This window comes from Schistocerca americana, chromosome 3 (genome assembly GCF_021461395.2).
Source record: "Schistocerca americana isolate TAMUIC-IGC-003095 chromosome 3, iqSchAmer2.1, whole genome shotgun sequence".
Taxonomy (NCBI): domain Eukaryota; kingdom Metazoa; phylum Arthropoda; class Insecta; order Orthoptera; family Acrididae; genus Schistocerca; species Schistocerca americana.
In genome coordinates, this window is record NC_060121.1 from 215,447,390 (window position 1) to 215,467,886 (window position 20,497).

Here is a 20,497-nt window from a genome sequence, read left to right on the forward strand (position 1 = left end):
ATGAAGACGTATTCGGATTAAAAACTGTGTAAGACACAGATATAGTCTTCATCTTCTACTGTTCATTTGTACACCGAAGAAAATATGATGGGAATAAAGTAAAAGGTTCAAGTATAGGATTAAAATTCAGGATGAATAGTTACCAATGATTAGATCCGCTGATGACACCGCTATCGTCAGTAAAAATGAAGAAGAATTACAGAACTTGTCGTATGGAATTAACAGTGCAATGAAAACAGACTATAAATTGGAAGTAAACACAAGAAAAATGAAAATAATGTCGGTTAGCACAAATTTAATACCGACAAACTTAATATCAAAATCTGGGACCACAAAATAGAGAAAATGAAAGTAATCTGTTAGCTTGTAAGCAAAATAATGCATGAGAGACGAAGCAAGGATATAAGAAGCAGAGTGTCAAATGTTTCAAATGGCTCTAAGCACTATGGCACTTAACATCTGATATCATCAGTCCCCTAGACTTAGAAATACTTAAATCTAACTAACCTAAGGACATCACACACATCCATGCCCGAGGCAGGATTCGAACCTGCGACCGTAGGAGTCGCGTGGTTCCGGATTGAAGCGCCTAGAACCTCTCGGTCAGAGCAGACTGTCACATACAAACAATGCATTCCGAGGCAAAACAAGTCTATAACTCTAACATGATTTTTAATTTGAGAAAGGCATTTTTGAGAATGTACGTTAGTAGCACAGCATTATATGGTAGTGAAATATGTACTGTGTGAAAATCAGAAAGCAAGAGAATCGAAGTATTTGAGATGTGGTGCCACAGAAGAATGTTGAAAATTAGGTAGACTGATAAGGTAAACAATGAGGCGCTTCTTCGCAGAATCAGCGAGGAAAGAAATATATCGAAAACACAAGGAGGGACAGGATGATAGGACATCTGTTGAAAAGTCACAGAATAATTTCGATGGTAGCCTACTAGAGAAAGCTGCAGACTGTAAAGACTGTTGAGGAAGACAGAGATTGGAATATATTCATCATATAATTGGGGATGAAGGCTGCAAGTGTTAGCATGAGATGAAGAGGTTGACACACGAGCGGAAGCCTTGGCAGGCCGCATCAAATCAATCAGAAGACTGATAACAAAATAAATGCCTGCAGATCTTAAGCTCGAGGCACCCTTAAGGAAATATAAATCAGTTTAATATTTTTTTTTCATCTTTTATCCTCATTTTACATTAGAATCAACGACAAAGTGCTAAAAGAGAATAGAAACGGGCGATACAATTTGGACGAAACCAATCTTGGCCTCGACTGAAAAATGATAGTTTGCTTTGGTCCGGCATGACATAGAAATAGCATCGGAAGATTTTACTAAGACTTCCCTCAATAACGGCAAAAAATAATAAATAATTGCGGGTGCCTGGGTTTGAGCTGCCGATCCACAGCACGCCAGCCAACGACCGCACCACTAAGCCTTACCAGGTGCGCCGGAGCGTGTGGCAATGTATCGCAATCTACACTCCTGGAAATGGAAAAAAGAACACATTGACACCGGTGTGTCAGACCCACCATACTTGCTCCGGACATTGCGAGAGGGCTGTACAAGCAATGATCACACGCACGGCACAGCGGACACACCAGGAACCGCGGTGTTGGCCGTCGAATGGCGCTAGCTGCGCAGCATTTGTGCACCGCCGCCGTCAGTGTCAGCCAGTTTGCCGTGGCATACGGAGCTCCATCGCAGTCTTTAACACTGGTAGCATGCCGCGACAGCGTGGACGTGAACCGTATGTGCAGTTGACGGACTTCGAGCGAGGGCGTATAGTGGGCATGCGGGAGGCCGGGTGGACGTACCGCCGAATTGCTCAACACGTGGGGCGTGAGGTCTCCACAGTACATCGATGTTGTCGCCAGTGGTCGGCGGAAGGTGCACGTACCCGTCGACCTGGGACCGGACAGCAGCGACGCACGGATGCACGCCAAGACCGTAGGATCCTACGCAGTGCCGTAGGGGACCGCACCGCCACTTCCCAGCAAATTAGGGACACTGTTGCTCCTGGGGTATCGGCGAGGACCATTCGCAACCGTCTCCATGAAGCTGGGCTACGGTCCCGCACACCGTTAGGCCGTCTTCCGCTCACGCCCCAACATCGTGCAGCACGCCTCCAGTGGTGTCGCGACAGGCGTGAATGGAGGGACGAATGGAGACGTGTCTTCAGCGATGAGAGTCGCTTCTGCCTTGGTGCCAATGATGGTCGTATGCGTGTTTGGCGCCGTGCAAGTGAGCGCCACAATCAGGACTGCATACGACCGAGGCACACAGGGCCAACACCCGGCATCATGGTGTGGGGAGCGATCTCCTACACTGGCCGTACACCACTGGTGATCGTCAAGGGGACACTGAATAGTGCACGGTACATCCAAACCGTCATCGAACCCATCGTTCTACCATTCCTAGACCGGCAAGGGAACTTGCTGTTCCAACAGGACAATGCACGTCCGCATGTATCCCGTGCCACCCAACGTGCTCTAGAAGGTGTAAGTCAACTACCCTGGCCAGCAAGATCTCCGGATCTGTCCCCCATTGAGCATGTTTGGGACTGGATGAAGCGTCGTCTCACGCGGTCTGCACGTCCAGCACGAACGCTGGTCCAACTGAGGCGCCAGGTGGAAATGGCATGGCAAGCCGTTCCACAGGACTACATCCAGCATCTCTACGATCGTCTCCATGGGAGAATAGCAGCCTGCATTGCTGCGAAAGGTGGATATACACTGTACTAGTGCCGACATTGTGCATGCTCTGTTGCCTGTGTCTATGTGCCTGTGGTTCTGTCAGTGTGATCATGTGATGTATCTGACCCCAGGAATGTGTCAATAAAGTTTCCCCTTCCTGGGACAATGAATTCACGGTGTTCTTATTTCAATTTCCAGGAGTGTATAAATATCACTGACATTGTATTCATTTTGTAAAAAGAGCCATGGAATTCCAGGAATACCGGATAGTCATTCTTGTGTCCATTTCCTTTATTTTGACAACACAAAAATCTTCTCCGTAACCATTTACGCAAAGAGAAGCAAAACGAGGATAATGGAATGTAGTCGAATTAAATCGGGTGATGCTGAGGGAATTAGATTAAGAAATGAGACACTTAAAGTAGTAAAGGAGTTTTGCTATTTGGGGAGCAAAATAACTGATGATGGTCGAAGTAGAGAGGATACAAAATGTAGACTGGCAATGGCAAGGAAAGCGTTTCTGAAGAAGAGAAATTTGTTAACATCGAGTATAGATTTAAGTGTCAGGAAGTCGTTTCTGAAAGTATTTGTATGGAGTGTAGCCATGTATGGAAGTGAAACATGGACTATAAATAGTTTGGACAAGAAGAGAATAGAAGCTTTCGAAATGTGGTGCTACAGAAGAATGCTGAAGATTAGATCGGTAGATCACATAACTAATGAGGAAGTATTGAATAGGATTGGGGAGAAGAGAAGTTTGTGGCACAACTTGACCAGAAGAAGGGATCGGTTGGTAGGACATGTTCTGAGGCATCAAGGGATCACCAATTTAGTATTGGAGGGCAGCGTGGAGGGTAAAAATTGTAGAGGGAGACCAAGAGATGAATACACTAAGCAGATTCAGAAGGATGTAGGTTGCAGTAGGTACTGGGAGATGAAGAGGCTTGCACAGGATAGAGTAGCATGGAGAGCTGCATCAAACCAGTCTCAGGACTGAAGACCACAACAACAACAGATAAGGAAACAATGTGGAAATTAGACCAGTTTGGAGAAAATATTGGATATCTTCGCAACAAAAGCGAAAGTCGAGTAGGTCTGTCGACTCATGGCCGTGCTACATAAAGAAAATACACTCCTGGAAATGGAAAAAAGAACACATTGACACCGGTGTGTCAGACCCACCATACTTGCTCCGGACACTGCGAGAGGGCTGTACAAGCAATGATCACACGCACGGCACAGCGGACACACCAGGAACCGCGGTGTTGGCCGTCGAATGGTGCTAGCTGCGCAGCATTTGTGCACCGCCGCCGTCAGTGTCAGCCAGTTTGCCGTGGCATACGGAGCTCCATCGCAGTCTTTAACACTGGTAGCATGCCGCGACAGCGTGGACGTGAACCGTATGTGCAGTTGACGGACTTTGAGCGAGGGCGTATTGTGGGCATGCGGGAGGCCGGGTGGACGTACCGCCGAATTGCTCAACACGTGGGGCGTGGGGTCTCCACAGTACATCGATGTTGTCGCCAGTGGTCGGAGGAAGGTGCACGTGCCCGTCGTCCGGACCGCAGCGACGCACGGATGCACGCCAAGACCGTAGGATCCTACGCAGTGCCGTAGGGGACCGCACCGCCACTTCCCAGCAAATTAGGGACACTGTTGCTCATGGGGTATCGGCGAGGACCATTCGCAACCGTCTCCATGAAGCTGGGCTACGGTCCCGCACACCGTTAGGCCGTCTTCCGCTCACGCCCCAACTTCGTGCAGCCCGCCTCCAGTGGTGTCGCGACAGGCGTGAATGGAGGGACGAATGGAGACGTGTCGTCTTCAGCGATGAGAGTCGCTTCTGCCTTGGTGCCAATGATGGTCGTATGCGTGTTTGGCGCCGTGCAGATGAGCACCACAATCAGGACTGCATACGACCGAGGCACACAGGGCCAACACCCGGCATCATGGTGTGGGGAGCGATCTCCTACACTGGCCGTACACCACTGGTGATCGTCGAGGGGACACTGAATTGTGCACGGTACATCCAAACCGTCATCGAACCCATCGTTCTACCATTCCTAGACCGGCAAGGGAACTTGATGTTCCAACAGGACAATGCACGTCCGCATGTATCCCGTGCCACCCAACGTGCTCTAAAAGGTGTAAGTCAACTACCCTGGCCAGCAAGATCTCCGGATCTGTCCCCCATTGAGCATGTTTGGGACTGGATGAAGCGTCGTCTCACGCGGTCTGCACGTCCAGCACGAACGCTGGTCCAACTGAGGCGCCAGGTGGAAATGGCATGGCAAGCCGTTCCACAGGACTACATCCAGCATCTCTACGATCGTCTCCATGGGAGAATAGCAGCCTGCATTGCTGCGAATGGTGAATATACACTGTACTAGTGCCGACATTGTGCATACTCTGTTGCCTGTGTCTATGTGCCTATGGTTCTGTCAGTGTGATCATGTGATGTATCTGACCCCAGGAATGTGTCAATAAAGTTTCCCCTTCCTGGGACAATGAATTCACGGTGTTCTTATTTCAATTTCCAGGAGTGTACATCTTGATTTTATCCATAATGTATGGATGTGCATAAATTAAAAAGCAAAAGACAGTGCACGAATATGAAGTGAGTCTCAGTTCCATACTTGGTAATCTTTTTCAGAAAGTGGTTTAAGGCCGACAGTACACTGCGATTTAAGTTAAGGAACAATTTGCAAATGAAGTCGACAGATACAAGATAACTGGTATCTACAAAAGTTTATGTAATACTTGCAATACGAATGACGCAGGCCAAGCTAACGGACTGCTACAAACAACATAGGGACACTTTTCGGCTTAACAGTTTCGAGAAGTCTGCCACAGCCCTGCATATTCACGAAACGGCACACTAAATGTTTCGAAGTGATGAAGATCTCGCAACTTTGCATATACAAGATAAAGGGAAAAAACTGGAGCTATTAGAACAATTAGAGATTACTATATATAGCGTGAGAAATAAATACATTAAATGAACATCTTACTAAGTAAAGAATTTTTTTTCAGAAACTTCCTAGATTTTTTAAACATCAGTACTTATTTAGCGTCCCTGCAGTACGCCGTTAGCTTCATGAAATCACCAGCGTTACTTCTATGTTTGTCCGCAGGAAGTGGGTTTTGGGAAGATACACGAGCTGTGCACGCATAGGGCTGTTACTGTGACGCTTCCAGTACCTCTAGACAGCATGGGCTATTCCATTTTAACCTAATTTATCAGTTGACGAACTGTGGATGTACATATTAAGAAAACACGGCCGCAAGGAAAATAGGCACGTTGTTTCACTGCTCTTGTTTATTTTTTATATTGATCGCTCTAAGAGGTTTCTTTCTTGTATAGTAATTCTGAAGATGAAGGCTTGACCTTTGAAACTCGTTAATGTCAGTGTGTCTTCTTTTAAGCTGTAAATAGGTGGTTGAGCCGGCATTTTAACACTGAATAGAATACGTGTTATGTTGTTATTCGTCACACTGTGGACGTCGTTAACCTCAAGCAAATACTAACAATCACTATTACGAAATGGGCAGGATTTTTTAAGATACTGAAAAAAAGCACTGCTAGAAGACAGCACAAACCCCAAATGCAGTATCGATAGAACACTGTTTCCTTGAGTGTAAGAAGGCCGAGTAACTATCTTCCTATCGTGTTTTTGTTGTTGTTGTGGTCTTCAGTCCTGAGACTGGTCTGATGCAACTCTCCACGCTACTCTATCCTGTGCAAGCTTCTTCATCTCCCAGTACCTACTGCAGCCTACATCCCTCTGAATCTGCTTAGTGTATTCATCTCTTGGTCTCCCTCTACGATTTTTACCCTCCACACTGCCCTCCAATACTAAATTGGTGATCCCTTGATGCCTCAGAACATGTCCTACCAACTGATCCCTTCTTCTAGTCAAGTTGTGCCACAAACTTCTCTTCTCCCCAATCCTATTCAGTACCTCCTCATTAGTTATGTGATCTACCCATCTAATCTTAAGCATTCTTCTGTAGCACCACATTTCGAAAGTTTCTATTGTCTTCTTATCCAAACTAGTTATCGTCCATGTTTCACTTCCATACATGGCTACACTCCATACAAATAATTTCAGAAACGACTTCCTGACACTTAAATCTATACTCGATGTTAACAAGTTTCTCTTCTTCAGAAACGCTTTCCTTGCCATTGCTAGTCTACATTTTATATCCTCTCTACTTCGACCATCATCAGTTATTTTGCTCCCCAAATAGCAAAACTCCTTTACTACTTTAAGTGTCTCATTTCCTAATCTAATTCCCGTAGCATCACCCGACGTAATTTGACTACATTCCATTATCCTCGTTTTGCTTTTGTTGATGTTCATCTTATATCCTCCTTTCAAGACACTGTCCATGCCGTTCAGCTGCTCTTCCAAGTCCTTTGCTGTCTCTGATAGAATTACAATGTCATCGGTGAACCTCATAGTTTTAATTTCTTCACCATGGATTTTAATACCTACTCCGAATTTTTCTTTTGTTTCGTTTACTGCTTGCTCAATATACAGATTGAACAACATCGGGGAGAGGCTACAACCCTGTCTCACTCCCTTCCCAACCACTGCTTCCCTTTCATGCCCCTCGACTCTTATAACTGCCATCTGGTTTCTGTACAAATTGTAAATAGGCTTTCGCTCCTGTATTTTACCCCTGCCGCCTTCAGAATTTGAAAGAGAGTATTCCAGTCAACATTGCCAAAAGCTTACTCTAAGTCTACAAATGCTAGAAACGTAGGTTTGCCTTTTGTTAACCTAGCTTCTAAAATAAGTCGTAGGGTCAGTATTGCCGCACGTGTTCCCATATATCTACGGAATCCAAACTGATCTTCCCCAAGGTCAGATTTTACCAGTTTTTCCATTCGTCTGTAAAGAATTCGCGTTAGTATTTTGCAGCCGTGACGTATTAAACTGATAGTTCGGTAATTTTCACATCTTTCTTTGGGATTGGAATTATTATATTCTTCTTGAAGTCTGAGGGTATTTCGCTTGTCTCATACATTTTGCTGACCAGATGGTAGAGTTTTGTCAGGACTGGCTCTCCCAAGGCTGTCAGTAGTTCTAATGGAATGTTGTCTACTCCCTGGGCCTTGTTTCGACTTAGGTCTTTCTGTGCTCTATCAAACTCTGCACGCAGTATCGTATCTCCCATTTCATCTTCATCTACATCCTCTTCCATTTCTATAACATTGCCCTCAAGTACATTACCCTTGTATAGACCCTCTATATACTCCTTCCACCTTTCTGCTTTCCCTTCTTTGCTTAGAACTGGGTTTCCATCTGAGCTCTTGATATTCATGCAAGCGGTTCTCTTTTCTCCAAAGGTCTCTTTAATTTTCCTGTAGGCAGTACCTATCTTACCCCTAGTGAGATAAGCCTCTACATCCTTACATTTGTCCTCTAGCCATCCCTGCTTAGCCATTTGGCACATACTGTCGATCTCATTTTAGAGACGTTTTTATTCCTTTTTGCCTGCTTCATTTACTGCATTTTTGTATTTTCTCCTTTCATCGATTAAATTCAGTATCTCTTCTGTGACAACACGTAAACCCGCTGGAACAACGTCTACATTTAACGACTTCGTACAGGCAGTGTATTTAAACGTCCGCATTTAATGACTTCGTGCGGACAGTGTTAAGCAGGAAACGAGCCTCGATCGAGATGCTGCGTAGTGGCGTTTAATGGACGGCGCACACAGTGGTTGTGCCGGGCGGCGTGATTAAGGCAGTATCTATCTCACCCCTCATGAGATAAGCCTCTACATCCTCTGCATCCCTGCTCAGCCATTTTGCACTTCCTGTCGATCTCATTTTTGAGACGTTTGTATTCCTTCTTGCCTGCTTCATTTACTGCATTTTTATATTTTCTCCTTTCGTAAATTAAGTTCAATATTTCTTCTGTCACCCAAGGATTTCTACTAGCCCTCGTTTTTTTATCTACTTGATCCTCTGCTGCCTTCACTACTTCATCCCTCAAAGCTACCCATTCTTTTCTACTCTATTTCTTTCCCCCATTCTTGTCAATTGTTCCCGTATGCTCTCCCTGAAACTCTGTACAACCTCTGGTTTAGTCAGTTATCCAGGTCCCATCTCCTTAAATTCATACAGAACCAATAGATTGTGGTCAGAGTCCACATCTGCCCCTTTCCAAATGTCTTACAATTTAAAACCTGGTTCCTAAATCTCTGTCTTACCATTATATAATCTATCTGAAACCTGTCAGTATCTCCAGGCTTCTTCCATGTATACAACCTTCTTTTATAATTCTTGAACCAAGTGTTAGCTATGATTTAAGTTGTACTCTGTGCAAAATTCCAACAGGCGACTTCCTCTTTCATTTCTTATCCCAAATCCATATTCACCTACTACGTTTCCTTCTCTCCCTGTTCCTACTACTGAATTCCAGTCACCCATGACTATTAAATTTTCGTCTCCCTTCATCATACATTTCTACAATTTCTTCATCATCTGCAGAGCTAGTTGGCATATAGCCTTGTACTACTGTCGTAGGCGTGGGCTTCGTGTCTATCTTGGCCACAACAATGCATTCACTGTGCTGTTTGTAGTAGCTTACCCGCATTCCTATTTTCCTATTCATTATTAAACCTACGCCTGCATTACCCCTATTTGATTTTGTATTTATAACCCTGTATTCACCTGACCAAAAGACTTGTTCCCCCTGCCACCGAACTTCACTAATTCCCACTGTATCCAACTTTAATATATCCATTTCCCTTTTTAAATTTTCTGTCCTACCTGCCCGATTAAGGGATCTGACATTCCACGCTCCGATCCGTAGAACGCCAGTTTTCTTTCTCCTGATAACGACGTCCTCGTGAGTAGTCCCCGCCCGGAGATCCGAATGGGCGACTATTTTACCTCCGGAATATTTTACCCAAGAGGACGCCATCATCATTTATCCATACAGTAAAGCTGCATGCCCTCGGGATAAAATTACGGCCGTAGTTTCCCCTCGCTTTCAGCCGTTCGCAGTACCAGCACAGTAAGGCCGTTTTGGTTAGTGTTACAAGGCCAGATCAGTCAATCATCCAGACTGTTGCCCCTGCAACTACTGAAAAGGCTGCTGCCCCTCTTCAGGAACCACACGTTTGTCTGGCCTCTCAACAGATACTCCTCCGTTGTGGTTGCACCTACGGTACGGCTATCTGTATCGCTGAGGCACGCAAGCCTCCCCACCAACGGCAAGGTCTATGGTTAATTCCTATCGTGAACAACAGTAAAGGGTACAAAAACCACAGAATTATTTCTGTGAAATGATAAATATATTTGAGGCTAGTGGTTACGGTAACCGAATCTTAGTTCACTAGTTTACAGTAATATGCATCACAAAACCATTAAATCAGTTTCCAGGCTGAAGGCCACAAAAATATATCAGAATCGAGGGAATGAAAGACATTTCCTATTTTGTGTTCTAACACGTCAGGTGAAATGTTCTGATTTCATCTGGATCACTATCTTCTGTGTATCACGCTTTATAACTGGTTAAGTCATTGAAAATCTCGAAACATGGTAACAAGTTAGTTGCAAACTACAGTGAAGAAATACAGCAGAGTATCTAAATTCTCCAATTACACTCTGATTTTGGTCTCACTATGAGGAATTAAGTGGCTATATACAGTACACGTTTTGTGAGTATAAAGATACATAGATAATTACCAACCGTTGCGTAGGATACATTCATATTCCTTGTGTCGTCGGTTCATCTTGTATGTTGGTACGCACAGTGATGTCGAGGAGTATGGAACGAGAGACACCAGCATCTTAAAGCAGACTTGCCATTTCAAAAAGTGAAACAAGTCCGAGCAAATCAGTGTGGTAATCAACTTTCTTGTCCCATTTTCAGCAACTTATTGCACTGCTCTGTTCACAAGTCTCAGCAGTGTAATTATTTGATTTGCTACGACGTTCCTACTAATACGGCCTACGGCTTATTCAGTAAGGGCGGTAGAGTCATACTGTAACTAAGACACGTAAATATATCGATTCGAGTTACCGTACTCTGATTCCACAGAATTTCCCGCGTTCGTTTAAGATAAGCACATTTTCCTGACCTCTTCCTACTATTTCTAATCTCAGCATTTGCCATGTCTTCCTCTCTACGGCCATTTTAAGCACCAAGTTACTTGTTAACTTTTCTCGGGAGCTCGACACATAAATTCGGGTTGACTCGTTATAGTAAACAGGGAAACACAGTTTCTCCCGTTGCTAGTGTTAACTAGAATTACGCCGTTCCACATACAAAAGTTACGGAAATGAAATGAGCTAAACTATGTTGATTTTTGTGGCACTGAACACGGAATTGACATTAAAATTTGTATGCAAGCTCTAATTTTTGCACTGTAAGCATTGCCTGTAATTACCCTGGCACCACCTATAAAAAACAGTTAATGGCGCTGCCTGAGCAATGCGCAATTTTCGCAGAGCAGTACCATCACGTGATAAGATACATACTCTGCACGTGTTCATGACGTTATCAGTTGCGCTGTGGCAATGCAATGGTTTTCAATTGGTAGGAACTGAAAAATAAAGTGACTGTATTTTGACAATTCTCGATCGTTTTCATGAGAACTGATAACAATTACATTATTACGACTGCAGTCAGATTACATCGAGTACTCTTGTTCCCTGAACGAGTAGAATAGTCGTGATGCGAACACCATTCGCAAAAAATTTAGGCTAAGAGACATTTATTAACTCCCGAATGAAAAGTGTTGTGTGTGAAACACTAAATGAACCGAGCAAAGTCTTGCTATCGGCACTACACGTACCAGTTTTAAATGTAAACGGCTCTTCACACTCACAGTTTCCCCAGCGTCAGTTTTTAAAAAGTGAAAGGAGGTGTGGCTAGCGACTCACAGATCACAGAACGTTTCAACGACACTCGGACTGAATTTGTGCTAAAGGACACGGAGATAATAGGGAGGCAACCATTTAATGGTTTTATAGTGTATTCAAAAAAAAAAATTCAAAGAATTTGTAGGTCATCTGGTGTGCTTCATATGAATAGCCGCAATGTAACACGTCACTGAGAATGCACTTCTTGCAGTCGAGCCTAGAGTTCTTCCACTCAAATTGTGGTAATGTGAGCTATGAATTCGGTGGGAGCTTCACCAGGATCTTTCACTTACGAAGCAGATGTACAAAGTAAAATGGATTTCTACCATGTGGTTATTGCTGGATATTGAAAAGGAACGCTCCTGCAGCACAGTATCGTATGTAGACCAAAATGATGTGGTCCTTAGGTATTTGTACCATTTTTAACCCATTACACACATTTTCTTGGAAGATACACACATTAAAGGCGCTTGAAAAGGTGCTAGCCAATACATTTTAGACTCATTTTAGGTTCTGTCACACAGAAAACATGAATAAATGATATTCTATTCGCCTTAACATTCGTCTTTTTAAAATGCAAATCTACAGGAAAGTGTTATCTTTGTGTCAGAGTGTTCCACAGCTATCGTTTGTCTCTTGTTCTGTATACTGCCTACGGGTGTACCACAGGGACCGATACAGGGGTTGTTCTTGTTATATACAAATTGTCTTCCATCATTTGTCCAAAATACAAAAATTGTTCTTTTTGCCGACGAGGCAGATGTTATGATCAAACCTACTGACACTTGGAAATGTCAATAATTTCTTGAAACTTAATTACTGGTTCTCTGAGCGTGAACAGTCAATGAATTTATGAAATACATTGTAGTGATCGTTCACTAGAGCTATTTTTAATATATATTTTTTTAAATAATAAAAAAACATAATGCAAATAAATTACACACATTTATAAATTGACAATAGCTTGACTATACCGATTGAAAACGAGCCATCCTCGGAACTGATATATAGCATATATGTAAGCAGCTCTGGTGGACCATCATTATAATGCATTTCGTACAATTTGCAGCTGTAGAACAGCATACAAAAGACTAATCAGTAAATTTAGATGAAACACAAGACGTGAATTTCAGTGCTTCAGAAGGTCTGACCGCACTACTGTTCATGATACATGAGGGTAAATTAATAAATGAAACAGAATACCCCAATTCTGAGGTGTTTATATTGACAAGAACCTGCAATGGAAATCATACGTTACAGACCTTCTTAAACGACTAATTTCTGCAACTTTCGTGCTACGAATAATTTGAGATTTTGTACATTAAAATGTCGAAAAATGATTTTTTTTCTATTTCCATTCATTGTCAGCATGTTCTTCAGTAGCTCGTCATTCAGCAAAAAAGTATTTGCTGCACAGAAGCGTGTAATACGGAAAACATGTGGTGACAACTGTGTAATCTCTTGTAGACAGCTCTTTAAACATTTGTATATACCGCACTGATAACTTCCTCAGAGTAGCTTTACTCCCTTATGCAGCTTGTTGACAACAATCAGGCACAGTTTCGAATACAACAGTAACATTCATAAATACAATATTAGGAGGAGAAGTAATTTACGCTGTTGATCGTTCAGCTTTAGCATGGCAACGTTAGGAGTGAAATATTCCGCCGCAAACAGTTTGACCACCTACGCTGTGACTGAACAGATAATAAAACTAACTTTTCAAACACAAGCTGAAATCATACATGCTTCACAATCCATAGAAGGCTTTCAGAACTGACAATGGTATTGTGTATGTGTGTGTGTGTGTGTGTGTGTGTGTGTGTGTGAGAGAGAGAGAGAGAGAGAGAGAGAGAGAGAGCGCTAGCTGGATGGATCATAGTAAAGTCTAAATTACTCACGCATGTGAAAAGGCCTCATAAGTTACGAAATCATGGAAATGGTCAGCGTGTTGACTTATTTTTCGCTGATAATGTATACTAAAGGATGTTTCAAAAAGCGCGTTGATTTTGAATCGCGTAGTATATTTCTGTTGACCACATTTTTGTGTATCATTTTGGTTTCCATAAACATACTGACGGTTGCTTCAGTTTGAATTTCTTGCATCTGTGTCTCACTTGCATGTGTGTCTCACCCTGAAGCAGCAGTTTACTACTGCGCAGCGTCTGACAGAGGAAACATTTTATCAGAACGGACAAAGTTATGCAGCAACTGTTACACGTCATCACCTGATTTTAGGAGCAGTGAAGAGAGTTCCGTGAACCCTCATTCTGGCCCATCTGTGCAGTACACTGTGGTGGTTCGTGGCAGTGCGGCACTTAGTCCAAAGACTTCGGTTCTTCGCTGTTTCCAAGAACTGGGCATATGATATCCAGTACACAGAAACGATCCCCATAGCCACTCTAACAGAATTTAGTTAAGGCGGCAGCTGAAAGAAGTGAGCTATGACATTGACTGGAACATGAGAAGATGACAGAAGTACGGCGTTTTGGCGATGAACATCACCTTTAGTGACGAGGCGCACTTTCACCTGAATATATCTTTGACCAAATAGAACCGCTGTGTCAATAGAACTGCTGTGTCAAGGAGTCAAAAATATTCTTGTATGGTTGAAGGCAGTGAAACACATCAACAGCGTGTGTCGGTTTGGTGTGGCTTTTTAAATGGCGACATCATCGATCCCTACGTTTTTGAAGATAAGGCAGGACAGACTGTGGTAGTTAATGGAAATCGATAGTGTGCAATGATAAAGGATTTTCTGTAGTCTCGTTTCCATGGAAAGGACTTTCAAGAGTTGTGGATGCCAATTGCCACACTTCCAGCGAAACAATTGAGTTACTCCGCGTGCGGTTTCCGTCCCACTTGTTAGCGGTGACCAACGGTAGCCTCCAAGGTCATATGACAATTTGTTGCACTGTTCTTTCTTAAGAGTTATTTTAAATCATTGGTGCATGTCAATAAACCACGGAATATTCGCTAGAGGAAGGATGAAATTGTTGGCGAAATGCAGGAGGGGTCTTGTCAGGCTGTCATAGCGAATTTCACTGACAGCGTTTTTGATGCCAGTGCAGTAGAAGATCTTATATGCCAGACATCGTTCTCCGCATCTGAAACGGGAAGTGCGACGAACATGTTTCCCTGTTTTGTTAAAATCTGAAAAAAAATAATGTTCCTGATTTGATCTATACCGAAACCTGCGCGCTTGTCGAAGAACCCTATATAATTGTAAAACTGACTCACTCCACATCATAGCGATGTGGTTCATTTACGGTCTATTGAACACCCAAATAACTAACTACACTGATGTACAAAACTTAGGACTAAAGTAACTTTGATATGATGGGTCACTGCCAAGTAACATAGCCCGATGAAAACTGGACTTTACATAGGTAGGACAACTGCAGTATAGTACAGAAGGTAACTGAGATAAATACGGAATGAGACAAATAAAAATGATACTTTTATTCAAAGACAATAATTACTCTGACGTCATCGCGATTAATGATAGTCTTCTGTAACTACGTGAAACGGGACAAGTTTCTTAATAGGGTGACGGCAATACACGAACTGCAACATGCTCCTATGCAGGCCACAAGGATGGTAGGATTCCTTGTAGTATAGCTTTCCACTCCTCCAACAGCCGGTTCAAATGGCTCTGAGCACTATGGGATTAACTACTGAGGTCATCAGTCCCCTAGAACTTCGAACTACTTAAACCTAACTAATATCAGGACATCACACATATCCATGCCCGAGGCAGGATTCGAACCTGCGACCGTAGCGGTCGCGCGTTTCCAGACTGAAGCGCCTAGAACCGCTCGGCCACAGCGGCCAGCGCTCCTGCACCAGCGCAGATCTGAGCTGCTGGGTGGTCGTTGTTGCTGCAATGCGTCAGTCCATCGCATCTGACGAGTGCTCAATAGGATTTAAGTCTGAGGAACCGGCAGTGCTCTCCATTCGCCGAATACCCTCTCGTTCCAAGAGCTCCTCCGCCTGCACTATTCGATGCGGTGGCGCATTGTCATCAGTATAAATGCACCCCCTAAAAGACGCACATGGGAAAAGAGTACAGTGTCACAATAACGTTGAATGGTGAGTGTACTGTGTTCAAAGATTTGGTGGTCAGTACGCCCATGCAACATTACGCCTGGCCACACTATACCACGTGGTCGACCAAGAGGATCATATTCGACAAGTACGAGGTGCATTCAAGTTCTAAGGAGTCCGATTTTTTTTCTAATTAACTACTCACCCGAAATCGATGAAACTGGCGTTACTTCTCGACGTAATCGCCCTGAAGACGTACATATTTTTCACAACGCTGACGCCATGATTCCATAGCAGCGGTGAAGGCTTCTTTAGGAGTCTGTTTTGACCACTGGAAAATCGCTGAGGCAATAGCAGCACGGCTGGTTAATGTGCGGCCACGGAGAGTGTATTTCATTGTTGGAAAAAGCCAAAAGTCACTAGGAGCCAGGTAAGGTGAGTAGGGAGCATGAGGAATCACTTCAAAGTTGTTATCACGAAGAAACTGTTGCGTAACGTTAGCTCGATGTGCGGGTGCGTTGTCTTGGTGAAGCAGCACACGCGCAGCCCTTCCCGGACGTTTCTGTTGCAGTGCAGGCAGGAATTTGTTCTTCAAAACGTTTTCGTCGGATGCACCTGTTACCGTAGTGCCCTTTGGAGCGCAATGGGTAAGGATTACGCCCTCGCTGTCCCAGAACATGGACACCATCATTTTTTCAGCACTGGCGGTTACCCGAAATTTTTTTGGTGGCGGTGAATCTGTGTGCTTCCATTGAGCTGACTGGCGCTTTGTTTCTGGATTGAAAAATGGCATCCACGTCTCATCCATTGTCACAACCGACGAAAAGAAAGTCCCATTCATGCTGTCGTTGCGTGTCAACATTGCTTGGCAACATGCCACACGGGCAGCCATGTGGTCATCTGTCAGCATTCGTGGCACCCACCTGGATGACACTTTCCGCATTTTCAGGTCGTCATGCAGGATTGTGTGCACAGAACCCACAGAAATGCCAACCCTGGAGGCGATCTGTTCAACAGTCATTCGGCGATCCCCCAAAACAATTCTCTCTACTTTCTCGATCATGTAGTAAGACCGGCATGTGCGAGCCCGAGGTTGTTTCGGTTTGTTGTCACACGAAGTTCTGTCTTCATTAAACTGTCGCACCCACGAACGCACTTTCGACACATCCATGACTCCATCACCACATGTCTCCTTCAACTGTCGATGAATTTCAATTGGTTTCACACCACGCAAATTCAGAAAACGAATGATTGCACGCTGTTCAAGTAATGAAAACGTCGCCATTTTAAGTATTTAAAACAGTTCTCATTCTCGACACTGGCGGTAAAATTCCATCTGCCATACGGTGCTGCCATCTCTGGGACGTATTGACAATGAACGCGGCCTCATTTTGAAACAATACGCATGTTTCTATCTCTTTCCAATCCGGAGAAAAAAAATCGGAGGCCTTAGAACTTGAATGCACCTCGTATCTGTAAGTTAATCTTTATACTGATGGTTGCGGGACCTCGGCTGTTCAATACAAAACGTCGAACCATAACAACTTCAGCCATCTATATTTCTAGTTATTTTATTTGAGCAACCAGTTTCAGCGCTACATTACGGCATCTTCAGGCCCCGTGACCGACGTTTAGGAACAATCCCACATCTGACCCAGTCAAAATAGGGGCCAACCTTCAGTGACTGGTATCCGTAGATTTATTAACACAGCGATTCTTTCGATTATCACCTATCCACAATTTTCCTGGGTGCATTACGTGGTCGCACTTCTCGCGAAACAAGGGTACCTCTGGAATTACTATTGAGACTGAATCTCCTGCCATCCGAAAAAAAAAAAACGCGACCCTCTCGTAGTTGGTCGAGTCCCTATACTCTTCGTACCATGGCAGACATTGTCGCCAATGTGTGTCTACAGTCCACAACATACTAGTCGCTGGGCAAAAAGACCTCCTTCATACAGTCATCGTGCCACTGTGGAGCGTGATACTCTGTGTCTTACAGTGCTGTTACATGTGGCTGCAATTGCACTTACTTTTTGACTTGGTTTCCTTGCACATTGTAGCAGCCATTTGCAGCTGTAACTGAGCGTAGCCGTGCGGTTCTGGGCGCTGCAGTCTGGAACCGAGCGACCGCTACGGTCGCAGGTTCGAATCCTGCCTCGGGCATGGATGTGTGTGATGTCCTTAGGTTAGTTAGGTTTAATTAGTTCTAAGTTCTAGGGGACTAATGACCTCAGAAGTTTGAACCATTTGAACTGAGCGTGATCGACCACCTCCTCTCCTTCGGGCAGCAAAAAAATGGTTCAAATGGCTGTGAGCACTATGGGACTTAGGTCACCAGTCCCCTAGAACTTAGAAGTACTTAAACCTAACTAACCTAAGGACATCACACACATCCATGCCCGAGGCAGGATTCGAACCTGACCGGCCGAAGTGGCCGCGCGGTTCTGGCGCTGCAGTCTGGAACCGCGAGACCGCTACGGTCGCAGGTTCGAATCCTGCCTCGGGCATGGATGTGTGTGATGTCCTTAGGTGAGATAGGTTTAACTAGTTCTAAGTTCTAGGGGACTAGTGACCTCAGCAGTTGAGTCCCATAGTGCTCAGAGCCATTTGAACCATTTTTGATTCGAACCTGCGACCCTAGCAGTCGCGCGGTCAAGGGCTGAAGCGCCTAGAACTGCTTGTCCACCGCGGCCGGCTTCGTTCAGCACTACCTGTGCTTCGGAACGCTCCCCATGTCCGTGAAACAATGCAGTGAGCAAACTCCTGGGCTGCACTCGCCACGCTTAGCCCTCCTTCCAGTTTCTCGATGTTTATTCTCTGTGCGAAGTCATCCAAATGTTGTCTCCGGGCCATGTCACAGTGCACTTTAACAGCTCGCTGCTTGGCTGTCTTTTCCCGTTCCTTCAGCTGTTGCAGGGACAGCTCCATTTGGTGCTATAGTGATCGACCACCTCCTCTCCTTCGGGCAGCAAAACAATGGTTCAAATGGCTGTGAGCACTATGAGACTCAGGTCATCAGTCCCCTAGAACTTAGAACTATTTAAACCTAACTAACCTAAGCACATCACACACATCCATGCCCAAGGCAGTTGATTCCGTATTTCTAGATTTCCGGAAAGCTTTTGACACCGTTCCTCACAAGCGACTTCTAATCAAGCTGCGGGCCTATGGGGTATCATCTCAGTTGTGCGACTGGATTCGTGATTTCCTGTCAGGAAGGTCGCAGTTCGTAGTAATAGACGGCAATTCATCGAGTAAAACTGAAGTGATATCAGGTGTTCCCCAGGGAAGCGTCCTGGGACGTCTGCTGTTCCTGATCTATAAAAATGACGTGGGTGACAATCTGAGCAGTTCTCTTAGGTTGTTCGCAGATGATGCTGTAATTTACCGTCTAGTAAGGTCATCCGAAGACCAGTATCCGTTGCAAAGCAATTTAGAAAAGATTGCTGTATGGTGTGGCAGGTGGTAGTTGGCGCTAAATAACGAAAAGTGTGAGGTGATCGACATGAGTTCCAAAAGAAATCCGTTGGAATTCGATTACTCGATAAATAGTACAATTCTCAAGGCTGTCAATTCAACTAAGTACCTGGGTGTAAAAATTACGAACAACTTCAGTTGGAAAGACCACATAGATAATATTGTGGGGAAGGCGAGCCAAAGGTTGCGTTTTATTGGCAGGACATTTAGGAGATGCAACAAGTCCACTAAAGAGACGGATTACACTACACTCGTTCGTCCTTTGTTAGAATATTGCTGCGCGGTGTGGGATCCTTACCAGGTGGGATTGACCGAGGACATCGAAAGGGTGCAAAAAAGGGCAGCTCGTTTTGTATTATCGCGTAATAGGGGAGAGAGTGTGGCAGATATGATACGCGAGTTGGGATGGAAGTCATTAAAGCAAAAACGTTTTTCGTCGCGGCGAGATCTATTTACGAAGTTTCAGTCACCTTCGTCTTCCGAATGCGAAAATATTTTGTTGAGCCCAACCTACATAGGTAGGAATGATCATCAAAATAAAATAAGAGAAATCAGAGCTCGAACAGAAAGGTTTAGGTGTTCGTTTTTCCCACGCGCTGTTCGGGAGTGGAATGGTAGGGAGATAGTATGATTGTGGTTCGATGAACCCTCTGCCAAGCACTTAAATGTGAATTGCAGAGTAATCATGTAGATGTAGATGTAGTAACGCCACGTATCCTCCATCTTTCTGTGAACGACTGGTATACAACTGGCAGCAAGCTTACGTACTTTCCTTCTGTCCGCCGAGTTGTTAATACGTTATTTTATTTTCTGTATCCCGTCCTTTAAGTTGTGCAGAGTATTGTACTTAAGTAACTCCAGATGATCGCCGGAAGCGCTGCAGCAAACAGCGATTGCCGCCTAGTGTGGGAGGCCGGAGTCGATGGCGCGGCGTGCGTTCGGCTTTAAAGCGCAGCGATCGCACGGGCGGCACGGCCGCTGACGCACGGCCGGGACACGCCTACAACGCGACACCGCCTCGCCTGCCCGCAGCACGGAGAAGCTGGCCCACTACACTACACCACACTCCGCTCCACTGCTCCTGCTTGGACGCGCAACAGGCCCAGAGCTGCCGAAAGCTCGTCCTCAACACTTCTTACCACATCCTAATGCAAGGCTTAACAACTGGCCGGTTTTGAGCGCGAGTACTCGCGTCTGCTCAGGCACGTGCTCGCGAGCAGGTGCAAGGTCGCGGAGTAGGGCGCGAGGGGAGGGAGGGGAAATGCGCGCGCACGTTTGAATGTGATCTCGCGTTCTTAGCAGATTTAACTACCCATCTGAATGCTTTGAACATTTTACTACAAGGTAAAGATCTGCTAATTACTCATTTCATAGGTC